The sequence below is a fragment of the Rhineura floridana genome, chromosome 4 (assembly GCF_030035675.1).
Source record: "Rhineura floridana isolate rRhiFlo1 chromosome 4, rRhiFlo1.hap2, whole genome shotgun sequence".
Lineage (NCBI taxonomy): Eukaryota > Metazoa > Chordata > Lepidosauria > Squamata > Rhineuridae > Rhineura > Rhineura floridana.
This window is the reverse complement of record NC_084483.1, coordinates 177,101,565-177,119,905: the sequence shown is the minus strand read 5'-3', so window position 1 is coordinate 177,119,905 and position 18,341 is coordinate 177,101,565.

Sequence of the window (18,341 nt, the reverse complement as noted above, 5' to 3'; positions counted from 1 at the left end):
TAAACTATTGGATTCTCAGGACATCAAATTTGCCCTGAAACAGCCTCATGCGGGTGCTGTTGATGTTATAAAAGTGCCTGTAGACAGTCCAGTTGTGCACACTAATATTGGTCTTTGATGAGAGGCAGATACTACCACAGGAGGCCCAACAAAGCATCTATTATATGCACATGTACCTAACCAGATCCATATGTGTTCCTTTGAATACCCAGAAGAAAACTCGTTTTCATGTCATCGTGCAGTATGTAAACTGATCATGGCTGCATATACATATGAACAAGATGAAACCTTCACAAATTGCTGATAATGTTTTTGGAAGTTGGAGGAACATCTTCTATGATACGGCACTATAGAAAGAAACTAACAGAGATTCCTATGAATGTTGCCATGGGAAGTTTAGTGGTCAACATAGGGGCCTCCTCACTCAGAACAGCAAGAAGTTTAAAGGGGCTAGCCAGTGCAGATATGGTGGAGCATGTTACCATACAGGTTAGGCTTCCATGTTTGTAGCAGAGGATAGCAATGCCAGGTTTTGACACAATGCTTATTTCCTTGCAGATCTACAGTGTGAATTTCATTTAAGCCCCAAGCCAAGTCTGTGGAGCCCCACAGTAAGTGCCTGAACATCATGTCCACCCACAGTTCGGAAATAGGATATAGAAGATAAGAGAAAACACATTTGGTTTTGGTTTAGTGTTAAGTCCTTGTTCTAGTTGTGTTTGTTATGCTGGAGCCCATTATATGACACTGTTTTGCGTTATACAAAGCTGTGGTGAAGCATGTCAGAAATGCACTTTGAAGGGTAATGTAACTTCATATCCAAAACAAATACTGGTGTATGGGAAAGAGATGTACACAAGAAGCAGGTATTTTGAATTAGAAGTTCTGCAGGGAGTTGACTTTTTCAAAGATCCAATTAGCTGTCAAATTATCTCCCACCCAAAGTATACAAATATTCCTAACCAAACTTCACTGGAAAATGGATTCTCAATGCTTCTATTTACCTAATAGTTGACACAAGAATAGCTACACACATACAAATTTAAATAAAAACACATGGAAAATTCCCCCCCACACAAAGAATAAGAAACAGATGTGTTCTTTAATAAGATTTCTTCACCTACGCCCCCCCAAATATGTTTTTCTCCATCTGTCTGTCTGTTTCTTGTCTGCCCTAAAATATAGAGGTATGATACTACTAAATTATACTCCTATGTGTCTGACAAAATTAATTTTCAGCAATGTAATTGTAGCCTTACATTGCATGAATAAAGCCCCGTTCATGTATGAGCAGCTCATGCAAATGCCATCTGCTATGTCCTGTAAACTCAGCCCCACTGCAGTCTACTGTGATAGGCACAATGGGTATATTCTCTGAAGACCAGTTGAAGGGAATCAGAAGTAGGGAGAGCTCTGTTGCATTCAGGTGCCACTTGAGGGCTTCCTATAGGCATCTAGTTGGCCACTGTGAGCAAGGATGCTGGACTAGATGGGCCTTTGGCCTGATCCAGCTGTGCTTCTCTTATGTTCTTATGTTCCATGCATTGGTTGGGACAGTCTGAAGTGGGGAGCAGTGGTGGCTGGTGGCTCCATATCCAGTGGGCCCGTGGAATCCAAGCTGAAGCACCTTGGACAGCTCCTTGAAAGTTTGGACTATAACCCAAAGTTGATTCCACTGCTATGGAGCCACCAGCTGCCACTGCTGTCTGGGACAGCAAGCAGAAGTGCTGTGGGCTTCATTCAGCATTATACCTCAACAGGAACTATCAGTCTGTATTGGGGACATAGTATCATCCACATCACCCTGCCACCCAGTCTCATACCATCTTATGCTGAGCAGGACAGAACTGAAAGAGACTCTCTGATAACACAGGGCACTAGATCACCCACAGTCATCTACTCACATTCAAGCAAATGGGGGTCAGACCCCTTAAAACCTTTCCTGCTCAATACAGGAAGATCTGGAACAGAGTGGGCAGGACTAATGTGTTTGGGGTAGGGTGGCATGCATAGCCCTGTGCTCCCAACATGGGTGGATGTTTCCTCTTTGGCATAAATGCTGGACAACCCTGCACTATCAGAGTTCTAAATCCTGCAGGGAGCCAACACAGATTCAGTAGGCTCTCCACTTCAGACCTTCAGACCCAACACTTGGCCAGCGTCAGGGCTACAGGAATGGGAGCAGATCTCCCTCCACAATAGTAATTGCATGAGTGAGCGTAGAGTAGATGAAGAGGGCTAACGTCTCATTCATATCAAATGCCATTCTTTTTTAAGAGAATAGACTGTGGACCACATGGAAACGTACCAGGACTGTACAGCAAAAAAGAAATGGATGAGATGGCTCTGTAATTAAGTGTCGGTGAACATCTGTATCCACTCCAGTCTTGAACCAGGGACTGTGCTCTGTGACACACAGCTGCTTGCCTCTGAAGGATACTATGGCTTTCTGGCTAGGCCAGAAAGAGAGGATAAGGTGCAGTTCTCAAATTGTGGGTGCCCACCCCCAACCTAGAGCGCTGCTATGTCCCGTCTGGGATTTGAGGAGGAAACTGGCTTTTCAGTGTGTGACATGACAAACTCCACGTACAGAATGAGTGCAGGAGCAATTCAGTTTTTAATAAATGTATAGCAACTGGTGCCCCACCCAGTCACCCCAAAAATATGGCAACAATAATGCCCCCACCCGCTTGACCTGCACAGCTCTGTTTGCTGAATATTTGCCCCGTCTTAGGGTGGATTTTTCACATAAAATATGGAGGGGTACTTGAAGGGGACTCAGGTGAAGGAAGAATGCCTGGCTCCTAGTATTCATGTCATGACTGGCCAATCCAGAGGCTCTATTGTGCCTGGCAATTGCAGGGGTCAAGCTTGCACAACCCATTCCTCCCTGCACCTGAAGAAGGTGATGAGAAATGATTGGACACAGTCTGCCTAATGTGGTTGCTCACACATCGAGTTCCTTGTTCAGTCCTTAGAATCCCTGACACAAATGCTTCATCTGTGCTATACATTTAAAGCACTATTATACCACTTTAAATAGTCATGGCTTCCTCTAAACCATCCTGGGAACTATAGTTTGTTAAGGGTGCAGAGAATTGTTAAGAGGCCCTCTATTCCTCTCCCAAAGCTACAATCCCCAGAGTTCCCAGGGAAGAAGGACTGATTGTTAAACCACTCTGAAAAGTGTAGCTCTCTAAGGGTCTCCTCACATTTTTCAGCACCTTTAACAAACTTCAGTTCCAAGAATGCTTTGGGGGAAGCCATGACTCTTAAAGCGGTATAATAGTGCTTTAAATGTATGGTGCAGATGTGGCCCAAGTGATGTTGAAACTATTTGAATATGTAAGAAACATCCCATATAAATATAAAACATCCCATCGCAGGCTCAGACTGAGGAAAACCACAGCTGGCCTATAAGCAACAGCACAAAAGCCAAGTGGTAAATGAATGACAACTGCTGGAAAATAACTGGCTGGCAGGTGCCATATCCTGAGGACTTCTAAAATGCAGTGCCCAGGCCAAGGTCAAGTCAAAAGGAATTATTCTGAGTAATAAAAACAAACTACATTTAAGTATGTGTATAGGTCACCACAACAACCAACACCGCCCCTCTCCAAAACCGTACACTTTTATTTTATTTTATTTTCTGGCAAGGGGGGGGAGACCCTTACTCTTTCATAGCTCTGGGTAAACATTTTTAATTTGTTTCAAGGCAAGCTGACAGTTATTTCCATTTGGTTATGAGAGCTTGATGTAAAAATTCCACAGAAAGGCATACACATATATTTTCAGATTGTAATCTGAACCTCAATATGAAGTTCTGGAAGAAAATCATTTTCCCCGATCTCTATGTATGGATGTGAAAGTTGGACAGTGAAAAAAGTGGATGAGAGAAAAATCAACTCATTTGAAATGTGGTGTTGGAGGAGAGCTTTGCACATACCATGGACTGCGAAAAAGACAAATAATTGGGTGTTAGAACAAATTAAACCAGAACTATCACTAGAAGCTAAAATGATGAAACTGAGGTTATCATACTTTGGACACATAATGAGAAGACATGATTCACTAGAAAAGACCATAATGCTGGGAAAAACAGAAGGGAGTAGACAAAGAGGAAGGCCAAACAAGAGATGGATTGATTCCATAATGGAAGCCACAGACCTTAACTTACAAGATCTGAACAGGGTGGCTCATGACAGATGCTATTGGAGGTCGCTGGTGATTCATAAGGTCACCATAAGTCGTAATCGACTTGAAGGCACATAACAACAATTGATGAAAAAGCATTCTGACAAAAACAGAAACGGGGGTGGAAACTGGCAGACACTTATTTGTTCCATGTCTGGAACAGATATCAGTCCAGCAAATACAATTGGTATTTGCTATTGTTATTGCTTTCAGTCCACAAATGATAGGTAACTGATTACATTTTTCACTGAATTGCATTGCGTTTACTTTGTTTTGAAATGAATGGGGTGGAATAACATAAGGACAATAAAACTGACGTAATTAATTACCTAAATTATGTAAATAACTTAATTTCACCACAGCAAACTAGTAATGTAGTTTTTAGTAGAAGACAAGCTGCAGCGGAACAGAAAGAATGTTCTGTGTGATGAATACAGGGCGGAATGGAAAACAATGCCTTCTTACATCTTCACCTGCTGAATCCTCACCTGCTGATGACTAGAGAACAGTACTGGAGCATGACATACTTCAGAGTGAAGGTCATTCCGTGGGCACAAAACCACTACAGATATGTTTCTAATATTCTTTTTTAAAAAAACCTTTCCATCAGAATTGTATGTGGTGGGAATTTTCCCGAGCATACCCCATTCAACTGTATTTCATTGCCCCTATAAATTACTGTTTGGCTTGCCCAAGAGTGTTTTCTTAGTGAAATGTGTAAAACACTGATTCATAGGGTTGCCATAAGTCATAATCGACTTGAAGGCACATAACAACAAGAAGAATGGTCCTCCAGTCTGTTGTTACCTCTCTCATGGTATTTGAGAGATCTAAGAGGTATATTTTAGGGTTGCTGCACAGATCAACCCCAATAGTTAATTTCTAATCAAATTCCTAGTTCCTAGAGGTCTGGAAGCCGGGGAATTGCATAAAACTGCAGATCCCACAAAGATTAGTTTCCACAGCAAAGCCTACTTTGCATTGTTTTATCTTTGAAAATTTTTTTTAAAAAATAATTCTATGTCCTCTACTGCGCTTGAGCACACCTATCCCTGTACAAGAAACAACACCATTTTGCATAAAATTTGCAAATGATATTTTTAAAGAGAGAGAGAGAGAAATTTAGAAATCATTACTATAATTTAAATGGAAATACAGTACATCTCACCATAGTGGGATGTGTGTCTCCACATGCAGGTAATAGCAATTCATGGGTAACTTGAAAGTCCCTGCTCTCCAGACCCGTAGTCGGGGTGGGCTGGGCTCCCTAAATGTTTTAGGCACCCCTATTTTTTTTAACAAAAAATAAATAATTAAATTTATTACAGAATTTTGTTGGTCTCTCCCCTACTTTTTTTGGCAACCCCCTCCTGAACCTTTAGCCTTTTGCTCTCTCCCTTCTTAGAGTTCCTTTGTCTTTAAGCTGGACTTGGACCAGTCAGCCTCCAAATAAAAGACACCTTCAAAAAGAAATCTTCTGACAATCTTTCAAATAGAGGACTGTTGTCAGCAAAGTAGGACACATGGCCATCCTAATCTGTGTGTGTGCATATACGTGAGTGAGAGAGACCAGTAGTATAGTGGCAAATTCAGAAGTGTAGGGTCCCTTCATGTTAGTCACAGCCATGCCCCCCTTTTTTGCTGCTGACTTAAGAATGAAATCCTTTTAAACCTTTTCCCACAACAGATATCCCTAGGAGCCAATCAGCATGAAAGGGAAGTGTGTTAACTGCTGAGAAGAGTCTTCTCAGTGGCTGACTCACCTGCTTTCACTCTGATTGGCTCCAATCAGCAGGAAAGGACAAGGAAGCATGTTAGAAGACCCTTCTCAGTGACTAACACACTCCCCTTTCATGCTGATTGGTTCATAGGATGCTGTAGACATGGGGACCCTGCTGAGACCCTCTTCTGAAAAAAGTAAGGGGTCTAAGACACACACACTCGAGACCCTGGATGAATATATTCCTCTGTGTGTGTGTGTGTGTGTGTGTGTGTGTGTGTGTGTGAGAGAGAGAGAGAGAGAGAGAGAGAGAGAGAGAGAGAGAGAGAGAGAGAGAATATGGCCCTCCCCTGCAGCATGGATATTTATTATGTCAGCATATCCTGCTATAGGTGCAGCATCAGTGCTTAGAACAAGCACTCTATGTGCAAACCCCAAATTAAGTACAGGGTCTTTAATAGTCTGAAAAAGCCCTAAACCCAAACTGTAAAAGCAGTTTTTGACACAGCTTTTGTGTAAATTGATCTTTGGCTGAGATGGAGAAGAAATCTAAGAAACAAAAAGTCAAGATTTTAAGTCCTTTGGCTGAACCATGCCAAATACTTGACACTCTAGGATCCTGACATTACATCAGCTGTATCCCTTTAAAGCAAGGCATATTGGATTCCACTGAGGCCACATATGTGTGACCATTTTCTGACAGTTGTTTTAACACCATTGATATCCCTGCAGAAGCACAGTGAGGAATATTTATATGGCCAAGCACCAGAACATTTTTTTAACAGTGGTAATGCCTGTTATGACATTTTGGAAAGCATTTTTCGAACTAAGAGCTTGCATACACAGCTACAACTACTGTCTGAATGAAACTTTCAAAGATCCCATTTGACTCAGAGCCAAACAATGGCAAGTCACTCCCTGGGATTCTACTGACATATAGTATGTTTATTAGATGAAGCAGAAATACAGCCGGCCAGCCGGACAGAATGAGCACCCCCCACCCCAACACAGAAGGGCTGGCTTACCACAATAGGAAGTGAAGCAATATAACAGGGGTGAGGGATAGATGCCACAAGTGGCATCAAGGAGTTATTTAGATCAGGGGTGGATCTGGCTGGCAGGCCAGATAGTTACCTTCCCCACCTCCCATGGGCCAATTTTGACCTGTTGAGCCATTGTGGTGTAGTGGTTAAGGTGCTGGACTACGACCTGGGAGACCAGAGTTCTAATCCCCACACAGCCATGAAGCTCACTGGGTGACCTTGGGCCAGTCACTGCCTCTCAGCCTCAGAGTGAGGCAATGGTAAACCACCTCTGAATACCGCTTGCCATGAAAACCCTATTCATAGGGTCGCCATAAGTCAGGATCGACTTGAAGGCAGTCCATTTCCATTTTCAATCATTGCAATTTGTTGGTCACCTGAGAACACAATGATGTCAAATGACATGTTTTCCTTTGCCCACACAGTTTGAAATCGAACCACACTGCACTTTGCAAGCACTGGCAATCACCTGACCGGCAGCTCATGCAAAGCCCTGTGCCTTGGCAAGTGACGATGATCCCAGCGTCACTTGCACAGGTGCAGCACCTTGCAAGTGCTGATGAGAGCTTTGCAGGAAGTGACAATCAGCTGATTTCTGCAAATGTTGTAGAAGCCACATCCTTACCTGACCCACACCTGACATCATATATAAAATCATGTGTAGGGCAAGTGGGCATGACTTTGCCAAAACGGCCTCATGGGGAGGCCTGGTGGGACTAATTAGGCTAGCAGGGTGGAAATTCCCCACTGCTGGTTTAGATGGTCATGTGTACCAGAGAGGTGGGGTACCTGCAGCCCTCTGGATATTGCTGGACTATAACTCCCATCCATCTGTGACCATTCACCATGCTGGCTGAAGCAATTGGGGGTGGGGGTCCAACAACATCTGGAGAACCACAGATCTGTCACCCCTGGAATATCGCTACACTTACGTCATAATGTGTAAACCAGCCCTGCTGTGTTGGGGTGGGGGGTGCTCACTCTGCTGAGTGGGGTCTGTGACATCTACCCCAAAGTTCTGGCCTGACGGCACCACTAAAGGAATGGGAATTCCAAACCATTTGTTACAAAATCATGGCCAAGCATGTAAGAGAGAGAAAGGGGAAATTCTCATCATCAGCAAGGGCGCATGGATTGCTCACATGAGGATAGACCTGCCTGGGAAAGGCCTACTAAAATAAGTGAAAGAATATTATCTTCCCACACAGTGTTTGCAGAGGATCTATCTTCTGAAAATGGAAATGGACTGCCTTCAAGTCGACCTCGACTTATGGCTACCCTATGAATAGGGTTTTCATGGTAAGCGGTATTCGGGGGGGGGTTACCATTGCCTCACTCTGAGGCTAGTCCTCCCCAGCCGGCTAGGACCTGCTCAGCTTGCCACAGCCGCACAAGCCAGCTCCTTCCTTGTCTGCAACTGCCAGCTGGGGGGCAACTGGGCTCCTTGGGATTATGCAGCTTGCCCACGGCTGCACAGGTGGCAGGGCATGTAACCCCTGAGCCACTCCCTGTGGGGGGGATCTTTAGCTGGCCCTTGACACCCAGGAGACACGAGCGGGAATTTGAACTCACAGACTCTGGACTCCCAGCCAGGCTCTCCTCCCCACTGTGCTATACCAGCTGTGATATCTATCTTCTAGTAAACCTGATATAACCAGTTTCCTTGGAAACTTTGACACGGATTCCAGGCCAGGCGCCTGGGGAGACGGGAAGGTTTCAGGTTTTTAATAAATCATGTCCCTGCAAAACTAATCTGTTAGCTCTATTTGAAATGGTTTGGTTTGGTTTTTGGATGCAGCTTGTGACCTCCACGTCTCATCTCCTTCCAGTGGCACAAAACAGAAGGAACCCAATCGAGTGGTAACCAAAAAGGGCCTGTTCATGCAAGCAAACAAAACGCACGAAAAATGTAGTTTCAGGAAATAAGCTTTGCTCCCTTGCAACTGTCAATTAAGCTGCAGCAGCTAAATAGCTTCTAAATTGTTTGGCTGGCATAAGAACAGAAAACCAGCCCTGCCAAAGGCCCATCTGTTCTCACACACATATAGGTAATTTCACCAGCCTGGTGCTCTCCCAATGTTTAGGACTACAACTCCCAATCAGCACAGCTGTAATCTACGAAGGGTCCCTGCTGTCTGAATTGGGACAGGTAGGGATTGAGGAGAGAGCATTCTCAGTTGTGGCACTCCACCTCTGGAATGCCTCCCCCAGGGAGGCTCACTTGGTGTCTCTCTGATGTCTTGCATCTCCCGGGCTTTTAACTCTTGTCATTTTCAGTGCTGCTCAAAATGTTTTAACTCCCAGAGTTTTTATGTTACTTTAGTCTTTTAAAGTGTGTCTGGGTTTTAGCTTGCTATTGTTTGTACTTTATAGTCTTAATTAGGGTGGCCATGTGTCCTAATTTACAGGGGCCAGTCCTCTATTTGAACGACTCCTCTTTTCCAGTGTTCTTGAGCCTTGGATCGCCAGATGTTGCTGGTCTATAACTCTCATCATCTCTAACCACTGGCTAAGATGGCTGGGGATGATGGGAGTTATAGTCTGGAAACATTTGAGGACCCAAGGCTAAAGAACACAGCTCTATTTGAAGGGCTGCCTGGTCTAGGTCCAATTTAAAGATACAGAACCAAGCAAGAGAGAGCTGGGGCTCTGAAGTTGCCCATCAACAGTGAGCATCCGGGCAACAGACTGAGCAAGCATAGAGGTCATCTGGTTCCAGTCTTACCCACTAAGGGGAGATAAATTGTATTTTTATTTACATTATAGTAATGATTTCTGAATTTACCTATCTATAAATGAATTAGCATATGCAGATCGGATGTAAATCTGTGGTATCTTTCGTTGTCCCTTTTGGTGATGCATTTCCTCTTTTTTGGCGATGCATATGTGACCACCCTAGTTTTAAATCACTCTGAAAATGCAGTGTATTGAAAGGTGAGAGAAGGAAGGAAGGAACAAACTAGGCCCAATTAATCTGGCAAGTGAGACTAAGACCCAGCATGGCATTCTTGAACCAAGAGTATTACCCATATACTAAACATTTGCAGAATCCTCTGCAACTTGTATTGCTTCCATAGAAGACATGCAGTGGTTCTTCAAGCATACAATGTGATGCATAAAGGATTGCCTAAAGAGTTTGAAAAACACTGCAGTTGAATCCAAGAAAATATGTACATGATGATACCAGAGTAATAATATTAATAATAATAAACTTTATTTCTACCCAGCCCTTTTTCCAATAGGACTCAAAGCGGCTTACAGCTAAAAGATAACACACCATTAAAACATAGAAATGTATACAATTAAAAATAGAATTAAACTATGAGAAAAATTAAAAACTATAAAACGTACGTTTAAGAACAGCAGATAATTTAAAATAATAAGATCATAATGTAATCACCCATCCTATGACACTTAATCCTGGCCGTTCTCTATCCCAAATGCCCGTTGAAGTAAAACAGTCTTTACTTGTCACCGGAAAGATGGCAAGGAGGGAGCTAATCGCACCTCACTCGGAAGGGAGTTCCATAGCCTAGGGGCAGCCACCGAAAAGGCCCTATCTCGTGTCCCCATCATATGTACTTGCAAAGGTGTGGGGAGCACAAGAAGGGCCTCACCTGAAGATCTCAAATCCCAGGCAGATTCATGTAAGGAGATACAATCTGCCAAATAGCCTGGACCTGAGCCATATAGGGCTTTGTAGGTCAAAACCAGCACTTTGAATTGTGACTGGAAAGAAATTGGCAGCCAGTGGAGCTGTTGTAACAGAGGAGTTGTATGATCCCTGTAACCAGCCCCGGTTAGCACTCTGGCTGCAGCTCTTTGTACCAATTTAAGTTTCCGAACAGTCTTCAAAGGCAGCCCCACATAGAGCGCGTTACAGTAGTCTAAGCGGGATGTAACCAAGGCAAGCATCACCCTAGTCAGATCAGGCAGATCCAGGAATGGGTGCAGCTGGCGCACCAGTTTTAATTCGGCAAATGCGTTCCTGGACACAGCAGTAATCTGGGCCTCCAAATTCAAAGCGGAGTCCAGTAGTACACCTAAACAGCGAACCTGAGACTTCAGGGGGAGTGCGACCCCATCCAGCACCGGTTGAATCCCTATTCCCTGATCTGCCCTCCGACTGACCAGGAGTACCTCTGTTTTATCAGGATTTAATCTCAACTTGTTTGCCCTCATCCAGTCCATCACTGATGTCAGGCACTGGTTTAGGACCTGTATGGCTTCCTTGGCTTCAGGTGGAAAAGAGAAATAGAGTTGAGTGTCATCGGCATACTGATGGCACCGAACCCCAAAACCCCGGACAACCTCTCCCAGTGGTTTCATGTAGATGTTAAATAACATGGGGAACAAAACTGAACTCTGAGGGACGCCATAGGTCAACGGCCAAGGGGTCGAGCAGGAGTCCCCCAGTACCACCGTCTGGGTTCGGTCCTCCAAGAAGGACTGAAGCCACTGTAACACAGTGCCCCCAAGTCCCATCTCAGCAAGGCGGCCCAGAAGAATACCATGATCGATGGTATCGAAAGCCGCTGAGAGGTCCAGTAGAACCAACAGGGACACACTCCCACTGTCCAGTTCTCTGTGTAGGTCATCCACCAAGGTGACCAAAGACATCTCTGTCTCATAGCCAGGTCTGAAACCAGATTGAAATGGATCCAGATAATCCGTATCATCCAAGAATCTCTGGAGTTGGGCGACCACCACACGCTCTATTATCTTGCCTAGAAATGGAATATTGGAGACTGGCCGATAGTTACCCAGTAAAGAGGGATCCAGGGAGGGCTTTTTCAGCAGTGGTCTTATAACTGCCTCCTTTAAGCATGATGGAATTCTGCCTTGTTGTAAAGAGGCATTACCAACTCCCCTGACCCAATCGACCAGACCCCCTCTGGTACTTTTAATGAGCCAGGAAGGGCAAGGGTCCAGTGAACAAGTGGTGGCACGCGCCGCTCCAAGGATCTTGTCCACATCCTCGGGCAGAACAAGTTGAAAAGAATCCATTTTAATAGGACAAACAGGCCAGTAGAAGAGTTGTTGTTTTCAAAGCATTCTTCAAATGTAGTTTTTTATGTGAACCAGTTTCATCTTGAAGAACTTTTCAAGGTTAGAGTAAAGAAGTATTTTAAAAACCGGTTGTGAGCAATGCAAGTTTCGTGCTTAGAATATTCCCAAATGTCCATACTTTATTATGATGTCCAACTCATAAACGTTAGAATGTACTTATGTGGTTGAATTTTACAAGAGATCCTGTGTTTGTTTCAGGAATGCCTTTGTTGGATCAAAAGCTACTCCACGAGCAAACAGCAGCATTAGATTTTACCCATTATCTTTATTTCCAAAAGTTTGAATTGGAGTGACATTTTAGGATGGCCTGTTTATGAAGAAATCCATCAGAAGTGGCTGTTTTTCTTTGCACATGTTAGTCCTGACAACCACACTGGTAAATCTGAACATTATGCAGACTTTGAATGTGGTTACCCCTCCACTTTATGAAGCAAATATCTTTAATGTGGCCACCAAAATTCTTGTCCTTTTTAGTTTCTAGTAGCAGGAAAGAACAGGGGGGAGCTGGGGGGGAACCAATTGAAGCCAATCCAGTCATTCAATGAAAACAAATAAATGGTTGCTTTTACTTTACTTTCTTCCCAAATAAATTAATGAAGCTGATGAACTTTGGCCCCTTCATTGAACTCCACAAGCTGCAGAACTGGCCGACCTAATATTCCCCATAGCCTACAGTGATGCTGATGGAACATTTTAAATGTGAGAACATAACATGCAAGTCAGACTTCAAATTCCCGCGAGAGAATACAGCAGACATTGCAAAGATTAAATTTAACAAAACGTGGACTTTAAGAAGCTCATTCCCTTTGTCCTGATGGTAAAGGTCAAGAGAGGTCATCCCAAGCTCTTTTTCCTTTCTAAGTTTATTATGCTTTTCTTCCCCCACCGCCCGGCCTTCCTTTTTTGTTAATATTGGCTTCTTGCATACAGGGCAGAGTTTCTCTCCTTTTTAAAATTCATTTCAGTAACATTTGATAGTCAGTTCCATCAACAAAAATAATCAGATTCCCAAGAAAAAATCTCTAGAGGCCTTTCTGTAAACTTCAACTCAGGCTCGAAAAACCCTGTGCAAACGTTTGGTTGTTCAACTCCAAAGATTAAAACTGTAACCAGACATGACATGCAAAAGACAGTTTAGCATTGGATTCAGGATTCTGGCACCACAGTCTTATGCATAACTACTCAGATGTAAGCCCTGTGAGTTCAATGGGACCTGTTCCTGTTCCATGTGTGTAGGATTGAAACCTTAATTTTTTTCTGCACAATCAGTTGTTTGGTATCTTAAAAGTGTGTTCATCATTTACAAGGGCCCCAAAGCTGGTTATTCGGACCAGACTTGGCTGGTTATTTCCATTGGTGATTAGTTAGCCTTCCTGGCCTCTGCTGCAGCATCTGGCAGAAATCTGGTCATCTGCTCTCCGTTATCTCGCCCTCATCTCACCACTTCTTCCTCCAGCCTTCCTTTCACTGGCCTCTGGTTTTGTTCTGCCCATCTTGTTCTAAGGCTTCTGCCCAGCCTATCCCTTTCTAGGGCCCACATAGCTCAGCCAATAGCAGACGCAGACCTTAGAATTAGTGGAACTTGGCCAATGATAATCAACAGCCCTTGGGGTCAGAGTAGCTGAGCTAGCAGCAGCTACATGCTATTTAATTTATTTATTTGTTTGTTTGTTTGTTTGTTTATATATATATATATATATATATATATTCCGCCCTTCCTCCCAGAAGGAGCCCAGGATGGCAAACAAGGAAAAAAACACTAAAAACATCTTTAAAATCCTTAAAGATTTAAGGCCGGCTGGCCTGCTTGCTTGCTAGCTGGCTTGTTGCTGCTGCTCGGCTACCACCACCCCCCTCTCCCTGTTGGACTTCTGCTTTGCAGGCTGTCACATACTACAGGACCAGTTCCCCAGGAATCCAGGACTTCTGCTCTGCAGACTGCCTGGCTTTTTCTGGGACTTGTGGGTCTTGAGTTATGTGCCTGGGAGAGCGGAATCAGAGCCACGTGGGGGGGACTTGAGGAGGCCCCAATCAGTGTAGTGATGGGTAGAGGGAGATATGGCGTTGTGAGGAGGACTTGCCAGGTAAGGGGAACGCGGCCCAGGCAGTTAACAACTGTACCTTGTTCTGGTCCTCCCCACACCCGCAGGTTTGTTGACTGCCCTATCAGCCACCTCTCAGGCCTCCGGATGGTGCTCCTAAATGCCAGATCAGTGCATATTAAGGTCTCCCTCATTCACAATTTAATTGTGGATGAGGCAGCCGATCTGATATGTATAAACGGCACCTGGGTGGGTGAGCAGGGAGGAGTCATTCTCTCCCAGCTATGCCCACCAGGGTACATGGTTCAGCATCAGGGTAGACCTGAGGCTTGGGGAGGGGAGTTGCTGTGGTCTATAGGAGCTCTATCTCCCTCTGCAAGCACCCTGTCCATGTGACTACTGGTCTGGAATGTTTGCACCTTGTGTTGGGTCAGTGGAACAGACTGGGTATTCTGTTGATGTACTGCCCACCCTGCTGCCCAGCACACTCCTTAGCTGAGCTGACAGAGGTGGTCTCGGGTGTATTGTTGAGATCCCCCAGACTGTTTGTTCTAGGGGATGTCAACATCCATGCTGAGGCCGCCTTATCCAGGGCGGCTCAGGATTTCATGGTCTCCATGACAACCATGAGACTGTCCCAATATGCCATTGGCCCAACACATGTAGCAGGGCATACTCTAGGCTTGGTTTTTGCAACTGGACATGGAGATGGTGATCTGAAAGGGGGGGCTTACATCAGTCCCTTTGTCATGGACAGATCACTGCTTGCTGATGTTTAGAATTACAGCAGCTTTTCCCCTCTGCAAGGGTGGGGGACCTATTAAGTTGCTCCGCCCCCAGAGACTAATGGATCCGGATGGTTTCCAAAGGGCTCTGGGGAGTTTTCCAGGTGATAGGGCTGGTGCTCCTGTCGAAACCCTGGTTGAACTGTGGAATACAGAAATAACCCAGGTGGTTGACATGATTGCTCCTGAGCGCCGTCTCCTGTGTAGAGCTTGTATGGCTCCATGGTATACCCCAGAGCTGAGAGTGATGAAACAACATAGGAGACGACTTGAGTGCAGATGGAGACGAACTCCTGGTGGATGCAATCACTCACTGGTAAGTGCCTATGGTAAGCTGTATTTAGGGGCAGTGAGGGCAGCAAAAAACAATACTTTGCTGCCACTATTAAATCATCACTCTCCCACCCAGCAGAGCTCTTCAGAATTGTCCAGGGGCTATTACATGGTCATGGTAGAACCATCTGAGGACTGCTGTAATGAATTTGCTAGGCACTTCCAGGATAAAATCTTTAGCATCTGCCAGGACTTAGACTCCAGTGTTATAGCAGGTGAATGAAATGAGATATCCAGAGCACAGCTTTGCCTTGATTTCTTGGATGAGTTTCAGTTGGTACAGCTTGAGGACGTTGACAAGGTGCTTGGACAGGTTTGTGCAACCACTTCTGTACTGGATCCTTGTCCTTCTTGGCTAATAAAAGCTAGCAGGGATGGAACAGCAGCTGGGCCAGGGGAGTAATTAATGCCTCTCTGCAAGAGGGAGTGGTCCCTGGCTGCCTGAAAGAGGCGGTAGTGAGACCACTCCTGAAGAGACCCTCCCTGGACCCAGAAAATCTTAATAATTATAGGCCGGTAGCAAATGTTCCATTCCTGGGCAAGGTCCTTGAATGAGTGGTTGCAGGCCAGCTCCAGACACTCTTGGATGAGACCGATTATCTGGATCCATTTCAGTCGGGTTTCAGGCCTGGTTTTGGCACGGAAACAGTCTTGGTCGCCCTGTATGATGACCTCTGTCAGGAGAGAGACAGGGGTAGTGTGACTGTTGATTCTCCTTGATCTCTCAGTGGCTTTCGATACCGTTGGCCATTGTATCCTTCTGGGATGACTGTCTGAGTTGGGAGTGGGAGAAAATGCATTGCAGTGGTTCCGCTCCTACTTGACAGGTTGGCTCCAGAAGGTGGTGCTTGGGGAACATTGCTTGGCCCCGTGGATTCTCCAGTATGGGGTTCCACAGGGGTCAGTTCTGTCCCCCATGCTCTTCAACATCTACATGAAACCGTTGGGTCCGTTCATCCGGAGTTTTGGAGTGTGTTGCCATAAGTATGCTGATGACATGCAGCTCTGTTTCCCCTTCTCATCTTCTTCAGGTGAGGCTGTCAATGTGGTGAACCAGTGTCTGGCTGCGACAATGGACTGGATGAGGGCTAGTAAACTGAGGCTCAATCCAGACAAGACTGAGATGCTGCTAGTGGGTGGTTCATCTGACCCGATTGTGGATGTCCAACCTGTCCTGGATGGGGTTGCACTCCCCCTGAAGGAGCAGGTTCATAGCTTGGGGGTTCTCCTAGAACAGCGTTTCCCAACTAGTGCGTCACCAGATGTTGTAGGACCACAATTCCCATCTTTTCTGACCATTGGCAATGCTGGCTGAGGCTGATGGGAGTTGTGGTCCAACAACATCTGGTGGCCCACTAGTTGGGAAAGGCTGTCCTAGAACCGTCTCTGTCACTTGAGGCTCAGGTAGCCTCGGTGGCACGGAGTGCCTTCTACCAACTCCGGTTGGTGGCCCAGCTACGCCCCTATTTGGACAGGGATAACCTGGCTTCAGTTGTCCATGCTCCGGTAACCTCCAAGTTAGATTACTACAATGCGCTCTACGTGGGGCTGCCTCTGAAGATGGTTCGGAAACTGCAGCTTGTGCAAAATGCAGCGGCCAGATTGGTAACAGGGACCAGACGGTTCAAACATATAAAACCAATTCTGGCCCACTTGCATTGGCTGCCTGTATGTTTCTGAGCTCGATTCAAGGTGCTGGTTTGATTGATTGATTGACTGATTGATTGATTGATTGCACTTGTACACAAATCTTTATTTGCTTATGGCCATAGGCCGTTGCAACATAAAACAATAAAACGGTACAGTAAAACATTTGTTCTAAAAGTACATTTAAGATGGATAGATAATTCAACAATTTATTTACACTGCGAGGTAACATATCTTTCTCTAATCTTTCTGGCGGCAAGAGCAAAGTTTGCCACCGCAGTAGTGATTTGGTTATTACTATCCGACAAAAGAGCGATTATCAGTTCATTTGAGGAAAGACCACTGACGTAACATGGGAGGGGAGACAAAAATTTTTCTCTAGGATGGGTATAAAGAGGGCACAGTAACATATAATGGACTAGGTCCTCGGGGACCTTACAGCCAAAAATACAAAAGCGATTTGCAAATGGGACTCCCTTGTATCGACCTTCCAGGACAGCAGTAGGCATGGCTTGGAACCTCAGCTCCGTAAAAGCTTTACGTAAAGGTGCGCGGGTCAAGGTAGTAAAGTAATGTGAGGGAACATGATTGAGTTTTATTTGGGGGAACCACCAAGAATAAGTGGCTGACACAATTGAGGCTCTATCCTGATATGCATCTTGGTCAAAGATCCAGTTTTGAAGATCGGAGGATATAAAGCTTAAAAATCTAAATAAAGTGAGATCATAAAGTGCTAGTAACTCCATATTTTTTCTCTCCCAGTCATGCGTTCCCTGGGGATCGTTCCAGCAAAGTTTTATAAGGGAGGAGTCATCCAAGGATCTGGATCTTTTCCAAAATCTTAGGAGAGCCAAATCAGTCCTGGCAGCCATGGACGGAAGGCCCAATTCTGCCCTTAAATGGGCTGAGGGGGTGTTCCTGGGAAGACCCAAAATTTGCTTCATGAGTTGATTTTGGAGGGCTTCAAGCCGGTTTTTCATCGACTGTCCCCAGAGCTCTATGCCATATAAGATTTTTGGGAGCAATTTAGCTGTATAGATTTTTAACATTGGGCCTAAAAGTTGACCGCCACGAGAATAAAAAAAATTATTCAATTGGCCATTTGATCTTAATGTTGTCAGCTTAGTCATTTCAAATTGTGGGGTCCAAGAAAGATTATTGTTAATACAGATACCTAGATATTTAAAGGTATTAACTTGTTCTAATTGATGACCGTTCAGGGACCAGATGGATTTCGTCCTACTATACCTCCTGCAAACCATTATTTTTGTTTTAGCGTAATTTACTTGGAGATGGCAGGCCTCACAATTGCACTTGTATACTGCCCCATAGCCGAAGCTCTTTGGGCGGTTTACAGCAATCAAAAACATTAAAACAAATATACAATTTAAAACACATATTTTAAAAACAATTTAAAACACAATTTTAAAATTTAAAACAATATAAAAACAATTTAAAACACATGCTAACCTATAAATGCTAACCTATAAATTTAAAACACATGCTA